Source organism: Grammomys surdaster, unplaced genomic scaffold (assembly GCF_004785775.1).
Source record: "Grammomys surdaster isolate TR1022 unplaced genomic scaffold, NIH_TR_1.0 125603, whole genome shotgun sequence".
Classification (NCBI taxonomy): domain Eukaryota; kingdom Metazoa; phylum Chordata; class Mammalia; order Rodentia; family Muridae; genus Grammomys; species Grammomys surdaster.
This window is the reverse complement of record NW_021620446.1, coordinates 1,167,003-1,176,775: the sequence shown is the minus strand read 5'-3', so window position 1 is coordinate 1,176,775 and position 9,773 is coordinate 1,167,003.

Sequence of the window (9,773 nt, the reverse complement as noted above, 5' to 3'; positions counted from 1 at the left end):
CGGCCCGCGGCGCCCCCGGGCGGGCCGCGCTGCTCCGCGCCCCCGCCGCCCCCCACGCCGCGCCCGCCGCACCCGTGCGAGGCCGGGCCACGGGGATGCCTCTCTGCCTCTCTGAAGAGAGGACCTGGCGGGCGGGGGCACCAGGCTTCCGCCGCCACCTCCGAGGCCCGCGCCCCGCGCCCCCCAGCGCACGCCCGTCCGCGGCCGTGCAGCCGAGCCCCGCCGAGCAACCGAACCGAGCCACTCAGCCGAGCCCAGACGAGCAGCCGAGCCGCTTCGAGTGCCGCCGAGCCCGAGCCGAGCCCGAGCGAGCGCTGCCGGCTGCAGCTATCGTGACAACTGGTGCTTGCAGCTGTCAATCAGAGGCATGGCCCAATCAGCGCCGTCCGCCTGGACCGCCCCTCCAGTCTCTAAGAGCGCGCTGGGCTGCTGGGCCAGGAAAAGCGAGATTGGGGAGTCGTTGGGGCGGGGGCGAAGGGGAGGCCAGGACAGGGCCAGGAGCCTTCGGACCGTGCTTTAGCTGCCTGGTGCCTTGTCATTAAAACGAATGCCGGGCGGTGCAGGCAGCAGGCCTTGAGAAGACGTCCATGTGGTCGCCTTGGTCTGGGGGTTTCTCCCTACACCCCTGGGTTTTGGAAGGAGTTTTCCGCGCCTCGCGAGCGTTTTTCACATAAAACGGGGCCATTGGATCGTTGCAGGGCGCTGCAGTCGATTTTGGAGTGCTGGTCACCAGGCACAGGTGCTCCCTGCAGGGTGGGGATATTGAGCACTGGTGAAGATATGGCATGCAAGGTTCTGCAGGCGGGGTGGAGATACTGCTTTTAGGTTGGGGTGCTGCATTCAGCGTGGGTGCTATGTGAAGGCTAGAGATCCGAATGCAAGTAGTGATCTGCATATGAGGAATAATGTTTTATGCCGGGCGAGAGGGCTGTACACCGCAATGCCCAAAGTGCCCTGAAAGCCATTCTCCACCCGCTGTTTCTGTTCCCGTGGGAAGAAGGGGGACAGCGTTTTAGACACCGGTACAGCAGGATCAATGAACTCTAGCGGAGGCACTCTGCAGCAGGCTCCCTGGTGCCTCCAAGACTTAAGCTGCAGACCCTTCTATATTCAAGAAAAGCAGTAAGTCAAGGGATTCATGGTACTTAAGGTACAGAGAAGCCGCTGAAAAGAGTATGGCCTTAAGGCCGGTGGTGGAGGCAGTCAGACCTACAGGGACCTTCTTTTGTTTGCATAAAACCTTGTTTCCTTAAGATGTGCTGTGGAAGGTGGTGGAAGAGGAGAGATGAGAGCCAGTTGTACCTCCATGGAAGCTACGTCAGTCAACAGTATGCTAGGTCAACAAATCCCTGGGTTTGAAGTGTCACCTTCATCTTCAGGCACCTGCTTGCCCCTACTCACCCTAGGTGTCACAGTGTGAACTTGAGGAGGTCCCCACTCTTTCCAGCACTATCTGGGAAGGTCAATGGAGAATGGGGACATTGTGGCCTGTTCATATTTCCAATGTAAGAAAGAACTAGCCTTCAGAGCAGCTTCCCCTCCAAAGAGCTGGCCTGAGCATTAGAAGTGGTAGATTTAGGGTCACTAGGTACTAAGTGTTGTTCTAGAATGAACAGTACAGTCTTCTGTTAATGGGGACACACAGGCAGTCACATCGGCCTGAGGCCGATGCTTACACCACTAGGGGCAGTGGTGGTTTCTCAGCTGCATGTAAGAGTATTTGGGACCTTGGAGTGGAGTATTCAATGGGATTTGGCCAGGGGCGATCAATAGAGCATGGGTACCCAAGTCCTGGCCAATGATCCCCATAAGAGAAGAAAGGAGATGTCAGGTACATTCCCGTACCTATCCTGCTACCTGTCACCTGGTCGCCCTGCCTACCTTCCCACCTTTCCTTGGCAGCATTTGGTCTGTGGCTATCTTCATCTAGTTCCTAAAACTTTTATATTCAAGTCTCTGCTTTCCCCCTACCTGCAGTCTACAGCCTGCCTCTTAGTCTCTTCCCCTCTCTCTGGATGCTCATTTTTTTGTGTGTTCATCTAACCAGCACCAATCAGCAGGTCACCAGGGTCAGGTGTGGCATCTCTTCCCTTGGATGTGCAGCCCTCCCTGCAGGAGCAGCTGTGTCCCTGCTCCACCTACAGCTTTGTTTCAATAGCCTAGTGAATCTCTATTGCCAGGACCACCTGGAGCCCAGGTCCCAGCCAAATCTGTCCCAGAAATCCTCAAATTCTACAACTTTACAACAGTTGCCACATCGCTTATCCCTGTCTTTGTAAAACCACAAACACAAACTCTTTGGCCAGTCTGCAGCCATCCAAGTTTAGTGGGTCTGATACTGAAGGACAATCCAAGTAATGGTCAGCTAAGAGGCATTGTGATCATGACTAGTGGGGACCCTTTGTTCCATTGTATCTTGGGGACGGGAGCTGTGACATTCTGGTGCTTTTGAGCAAATTGGCCTGCTCCAGAGTTCCAAAGGGAAGTCCTTGTGCAAACCAAGAGGCCCCTCTGGCAGATCAGCCTCCCACTACACCAGTACTTTCAGAATTGCTTAACATAACTCAGGACCAACACCGGATAAAGACAGGTAAAAAACAAACAAACAAATAAACAAAGAAGGAAGTGGAAACTAAGAACCTAGTAACAAAAATCCTTAACAGAGTGTCAGCAAATTGATGCCAGTGATACATGGTAAGAAATCATGGGAACCTGTAGGGCTTTTGTCCAGGAATGTCCAGTTAATGTTTCAAACTAATTTTAGTAAGTTAGGCCATTGGGCCAGAAAAAAACTATAATACACATCATTTTTAAAAAATGTTTTCCTGTTACCCCATTTAGTGTCTGGATGGTCCCAGAGCACTAGCCTGAGGCCCCACTTTAGTTCCTCAGCCGTCTCCACCTCTTTCTTTTTGGTTTTGTTCTGAGCCAGGCTCTTTCTATGTACTAGATCTAGACTAGCCTTAAATTCACTACTGTAGCCCAGGCTGGCCTCAAGTTTGCCATGATCCTTCTTTCTCAGCCTTCCAAGTGTTGAGATTACAGGCATATGCTGCCATGCCTGTTTCTGCCTGCCCAGGGAGAGGGGCTACAGAGCATTTAGGGGAACAGTTAGGAGGGAGACCAAGAAACAAGGAGGGACTCAGGATGCCTGCAAACTAAGCCTGCTTCTAGTTAGCCTGGGCTGATCTAGAGAAAGCAATGGGGCTAGATAACCTAAGACCAAGACTAAGATGTATAGGTCCCAGGACAAAGGGACTACTTGGGGATTGCTTTTACAGAAATTCAGCCGTGGGGCCTGGACTTGGGAGGGAGCTGATCCATTTGCGGGACTTAGGAATGGTAGGCAACCAACCTGCAGGGCCACGTGGGGTGCAGTTAGAAAGTCATACCTCCACTTACCTTCACTGGTTCCTCCACCCTGCCTGTTATTCCATTCACATTTGTCCACGAGGGAAATGAGGCTAAGCAAACACAGCCCTGGCCTTGGGAAGGGTTGCACAGCACTCCAAATGTGGATAAGAGACTGATGTGTAGATACGTCTGAGAAGGACCACAGATACTGTGTGCTGTGTGCCATTTCCCACGCTTTAAAAAACTGAAAGCAGACTGGAGGGTCGAATCTTAAAATCGGAGCTTTTATGTCTTTACTCCTTTACTGTCTGTCACATGGGATGTTGTACAGAATCTGTCCCCCCCCCCCTTCAGCCGGGGCTCCAGAAGCCAGAGCCAGATGCAGGATTATGGGGAACAAGGAAAGGAGACATTGTTTCCAAGGCTTCCTGGATCGGTTTAGAGCATTAATCCATTTCCTGGGAAACAACCCAGGCCCCTGAATGCATTCCCTAGGAGACAGCACCAGGGGGCCCTCAGCCTGGCTCCTTCCTGTGCTGTACGTACAGTATGGCAAAGCACAGTGGAAGGCAGGTTGGGAGTATGCACCCACACCCAGGAAGGAGGAGAGAGGAAGGTTTGCAGTGGCAGTACTAAGCAAATGCAGTAAATGCAAGTACTGCAGTTGCCAGGAGCGTGCTTATTTTCTCTTCCCTCCACTCGTTGGGAGCAAGCCACAAAGAATTGATCCAGAGAGAAATTGTGTCCGAGGCACCTGAGCAGAGTGCTCTCTGCATGGACTCTTCCCAGCCCATTGGTAACAGTTGAATCAAGATGGGACGCTAAGCTATACCTTCAGCCACCATGGATTTTTTTTTTTTTTTTTTTTTTTTTAGCTTGACCCTCTTTGTATTGTCTCATTTAATGAGATGCTTTCTGAGGCAGGGTTGAGGCCCCAGCTAGGAGAGGTGCCCTGCATTCTCATCCCGCCTGCTCTTGCCTGTAACGAGACTATTTATGGTTTCAATTTAGTTTTTATTATTATTGCTGTTTGCTTTTCAGAGTTTGGAGATGTACATCAAGGCTTCTCCCGCCTCACACGCCTCCGAAGCGTTCCTCGGCTGCTAGGGAAGACGAGCATCACACTCATAGTGAACGGTGATAATTAAAGTCAACATCTCAGCACACTGAGTCCATTTCTTGAACACCTTTTTTATTGCTAGGTAACCCTGTATGTCAATTCTCTATACCCAAATAATCGGTGAGTTTCTTTTTCTTTCTTTCTTTTTCTTTTTTTTTTTTTTTGCAAATTTAATGTCTCTCATGAAATTTGCATTTAATAAAGGTTGCCTTCCTGCCTTTCTCAGGAACCTCTAGTACTGTGGTCCTCTTTTGGTCTTGACCTGATCATTTCCCAAGTGATGCAGGAGGGTAAGGGGCTGCCTATGGTTGTCATGGCTACAGTGTGCATTACACTGACCAATACATGGAAGAATGTGAATCCTGTTTCCCTCCAGCAGTGTGGTCCTTGGACCTCCAACTTCTTCTATGAAGAAGCCACAGAGCCCTGTCTTCCTGACTCCCTTTATCAAGGTCCAAGGTAGAAACAAAGTCGAGTTGTGAGCTGTAGTCCCACCACATCCCTGAAGCTAGGTGCACCTGCCTCAGTTCCCTGGAATGATTCCAACATGGGTGGTTCATCACTGTCCACTGCAACATCAGACCTTTTATGGCTGGGTACAGTTGTGGGGTCTGATATAGAAACTACAGGCCTCCCTCTCAGATATGGAACCTCTGCAGAGAAACTGTGGTCCAGATGGTTATAAGGGTACTGGTCTTACAGGACCAGGACCTCTCTTTTCAAAGGATAACTGTGGGCACCCTGATACTCAGGGAGAGGGTGTCCATGGCCCACAGTTCCCTAGGGTTTGAACTTTCCTCTCCAACCTTGTCCCACCTTCTGCTCAGAACTCATTGCCCCTCAACTCCTCAGTGGTATTCCGTATTAATTCAGATATAATGGCAACAACAAGCCAATTGAGGGTCTCCCACATCCTCTAGGGTCTACCCCAGCATCCTCACCTTGAGAGCAAAGACCAGGGGTTTACTCATTGTTGAGGCCACGACCCCTCCTTGACCCCTTATCCCTGACCTCCTGGGAAGCCTTGGATCTGCACAGTGCCTCCTTGTGTTTACAGCTGCCTGCCTCTGTACATCCATGATCATCATTTGGTCTCTCCCCAACTCACTCTGAGACCTTTAGTCTCTGAGCCTTTTCCTAGTCCTTCCCCAGGACTGGAATGTTCCAGTGTTGGGGTAGATGCCAACCACACTGTGAGTACCTCCTGAGCAATCGTGTCTAGATCCTTGCAAACCCAGGGCCCAGACTCAAGCCTGTAGGAGGGATGCTGGCTTTCCCCAAGGCCCCCTCACAGAACCAGCTCTGGACCAGTGCTGACAGAACCAATGGACCTGCTTGGTTACTGTAGTGTACACAGAGTGATCACAGACTTGCACCTGACAGACCTTTGCACTTCTGTCATGGCTGTAAGGAGAAGAAGTCTCAGGTAGCTTCTCCCGGTGTGGCACAGGAAGAGAGGGACTCGAACCTGTAGTCTGGAGTCACAGTACTAAGCCACAGCTCAACTGTCCTGCGCACCTGCTTTGACTGCATGCATGTTTGTACTGCACAATTCCAAGCCCCAGGTTGTTGTTGGTTGTGCCAGACTTTGTGACAGACTAGGGTTCTTGCCACCCCTCCAGCCTGATGAGCTCAGGCCACTATCCAGATAAGAATTCAGTGTTCCTTGGCAGTTCTGCCTATTTCCATTTCCCACAGTCCATTTCCCCGCGCCGACAAGTCTTTCTGCCTCAATGACTAGAAGCAGCAAAAACATCTGATCTCCCTTCGACAAAGACAAACAGCAGACCAGAAAGAAAATTGAGAGCATTTTATTTTCATTAAAACATATCAGATATTAAGAATTGTGTTTTCCTAATCGCTGTGCTGGGCTTGAAGCCAGGGCATCTCTGCTGACATCAGCTGTGTGTAGAGGCAGGAATGGCTCAATCCCCTGTTGATTGAGAACTCTCTGAAGTTGCTAGGAGATGACACTTTCAGAGGCCACTCCATTTCCCTATGAAGCTGGTGTGGTCTAGTGTTGGGGTGGGGCATTCATTCACCACCTGTAACTGACGCTATGACTCCTATTGATTGTAGATTTCTGCATAGCTTTGCCATCCACCCATAGTTGAGAACTGCAGACATTGCTGCATATGGGTGCCTGCCAGTGACTAGTCAGGGGGTCCAGGGGTACAGCAAAGAACAGGCATGGGAAGAGAGGAGCTGCCCATCAGGTGGGATAGCCTAGGGTCTCCTGGAGCCACAGGATTTCTGAGCTCACAGCAGATCTCAGGACACGGGTGTTGCTGATATCCCACCTCACCCTGCAGATTATGTCTCCTGGCAAAAAGCCTGTTGGGGAAGCTGGGCCGAGGATGTAATAGCCACTTCATTACTGTCTATCTTTGGTTATGAGACTTGGACCGTCATGCCTATTGGTGCCTCAGTTTCCATAAAATAAGCCAATTAATTCTTCACAAGGTTCCTCAAGGCTGGGGTGTGTGTAGAGCCAAGGCTGGGAGGCACAGTGAGCTAGTCAGCTGCTCTCAATCAAGAAGAACCAACAACCACCACAAGAGGGAAAAACGATTCCCCAGTCCCAACCCTGATTTCAAAAAACTAAAACTAAAACAAACAAGCGAACAAATCTCTCTTGAAAGGAAATTGTCAGGGTTGGGGGAAAGGGTGGGGGGACAATCTCTAGGACATGCCAGAGACTTGAGATGAGGGGAGGCCCCAGTGTGCCTATAAGGGTGACTCTAGCTGAGACTCCTAGCAGTGGGGGTATTGATCCTGAAGTGGCCACTTCCTGGAGCCAGACAGGACTCCCAGTAGAGAGTTAAGATCAGCAACCCACCTACAAAACCTTCAACCTAAAATGTGTCCTAGCTACAAAATATGCAGAGACAAAGATAAACCAGAGATGGAGAGAATGGCCAACCAATGACTGGACTAAGTTGACACTCATCCCATGGGCAAGAACCAATCCCTGGCACTGTTAAGGATACTCTGATACACTTGCAGACAGGATCATCCCATGGGCAAGAACCAATCCCTGACACTGTTAATGACACTCTGATACACTTGCAGACAGGATCATCCCATGGGCAAGAACCAATCCCTGACACTGTTAATGACACTCTGATACACTTGCAGACAGGATCATCCCATGGGTAAGAACCAATTCCTGACACTGTTAACGATATTCTGATACACTTGCAGACAGGATCGTAGCATAACTGTCCTCTGAGAGACTCCACCCAGCAACCAATGGAAAGAGATACAGAGACCCACAGCCAAACAATAGATGGAGCTCAGGGAGTCTTGTGGAAGAGTTGAGGGAAGGATTAAGGGACCCGAAGAGGACAGGGACTCCACAAGAAGACCAACAGAGTCAATTAAACCTGGACCCTTGGGGCATCCCAGAGACTGAACCACCAATCAAAGAACTGAGCTTGGGCTGGACCTCATCCCCCGACACACACATACGTCAGCAGAAGTGCAGCTTGCTCTTCATGCTGGTCTCCCTACAACTGGTGCAGGGGCTGCCCTTGAATCTGTTACATGCCTGTGAATCTTGTTTCCCTAACTGGGCTGCCTTGTCTGGCCTCGGTGACTGAAGATGTGCCTAGTCTGCAGTGACTTGATGTGCCCTGTGTGTGTATGTGTGTGTGTGTGTGTGTGTGTGTGTGTGTGTGTGTGTGTGAGAGAGAGAGAGAGAGAGAGAGAGAGAGAGAGAGAGACAGAGACAGAGACAGAGACAGAGAGAGAGACAGAGAGAGCCAGGGGGCTCCCCCTTATCAGGAGAGAAGGGGAGGGGAATGAGGGGACACTGGGAGGAGAGGGGGGTTGGTTGTGGGATGTAAAGTGAATAAATAAATGTTAAAAACAACAAACAAACAAACACAAAGCAGTCTCTCTTAAAATCAGAATCTGGTTTCCTGGACAGCAAGACAGGCCCTAAGATCAGGGTGAAGTGCAATTCAGGACCTTAGTCCTAACTGGCTAGACTGTCCCAGCACAGGGGACCCAGAATGAAGTGTTATGGAGAGGACACTGGCAGGAAGTGGCCAATGGTTATTTGTGAGCGGGTGTCTTCAAAATCTAGTAGGCCGTGCTGTGAAGCAGATCTCCCAAACAGTGGCACAAAGCACTTGTTTATGACACTAAGGGTCTGAAGATCAGCTCAGCAGGCCCAGCTGGGAGACAAAAGGGCTGGCCCTGTCATAGGAAAGTGTGTTCTCATACTGCAACCCTTAATCATTTGGCTGGAGTCCTGAAGAATAGAAATTGGTGGACGGGTAAAGTAAAACTCTTTTAGTGCAGACAATCCCTGGCTCCTGAGTGCCCAAGACCTAGGGTAGGCTGGCAAAATATCCAAGCTTACAACTCAAGTCCTGAGAACTGAAGGCTTACTGTTCAAAGTTTTAGAAGCCAGAGACTTAGGGCTCTCAGTACACAGTCTAATTACTCTGCACTTTGACCTTCAGTGGCCCCAGCACTTAGCAGCTATGTAATCCCCAGCCTCCATCTGCAATGAGTGGTAGCAGTGAGCTGCAGAAGGCAGAAGCAGGCCCAGTGTTGACCTTCTTAAATGGCCTATAGGTGACCCCAAGCTGCCACAGTGGTGAGTGTCACAAGTGTGAGTCCTAGAGAGAAAAAAAACAAGAAGAAGACAGAATGAAAGAAGGGAGGAATCCTTCCACCATTAATAGCAGCCAGAGTTACAGCTCTCTTGGGCCTATGGGGTCTGAGGCCTTTGGCCCCTGTGACTTAGCAGTTCCCTGGAACATTTTCCTAGAAACCAAAGCTACAGTTTCTCATCTTTAGCTTCTGCCTTTCTTTTAAAATAAATTTCAGGGGCTGGAGAGATGACTCAGCAGTTACGAGCACTTGCTGCTCTTGCAGAGGACCTGGGTTAAGTTCCAAGCACCCACATCAGACAGTGTGTAATTGCCTGTAACTTCAGTTCTAGGGGACCTGATGCACTCTTCTGGCCCCCATGGGCTCCTGCTGCACACTGTATCCAAACATACACTCAAGAATGCACACATATGCATATAATAATAAAATAAAACTTTAAATATTTTGCTTTTTTTTGGATGCACATGCTGGAGTATGTATCATAACATACATGTGGAAGTCAGAGGACAGTTCTTAGAAATCAGTTGGTTCCTTCCACCACATGGGTCCCAAGGTAGCAAGCACCTTTATCCGTTGGACCAACTCAGTGTATGCTTTCTCTGTCTCCATCTCTGTCTCTATGTCTATGTCTGTCTGTCTGTCTATGTCTATGTCTGTCTGTCTGTGTCTCTGT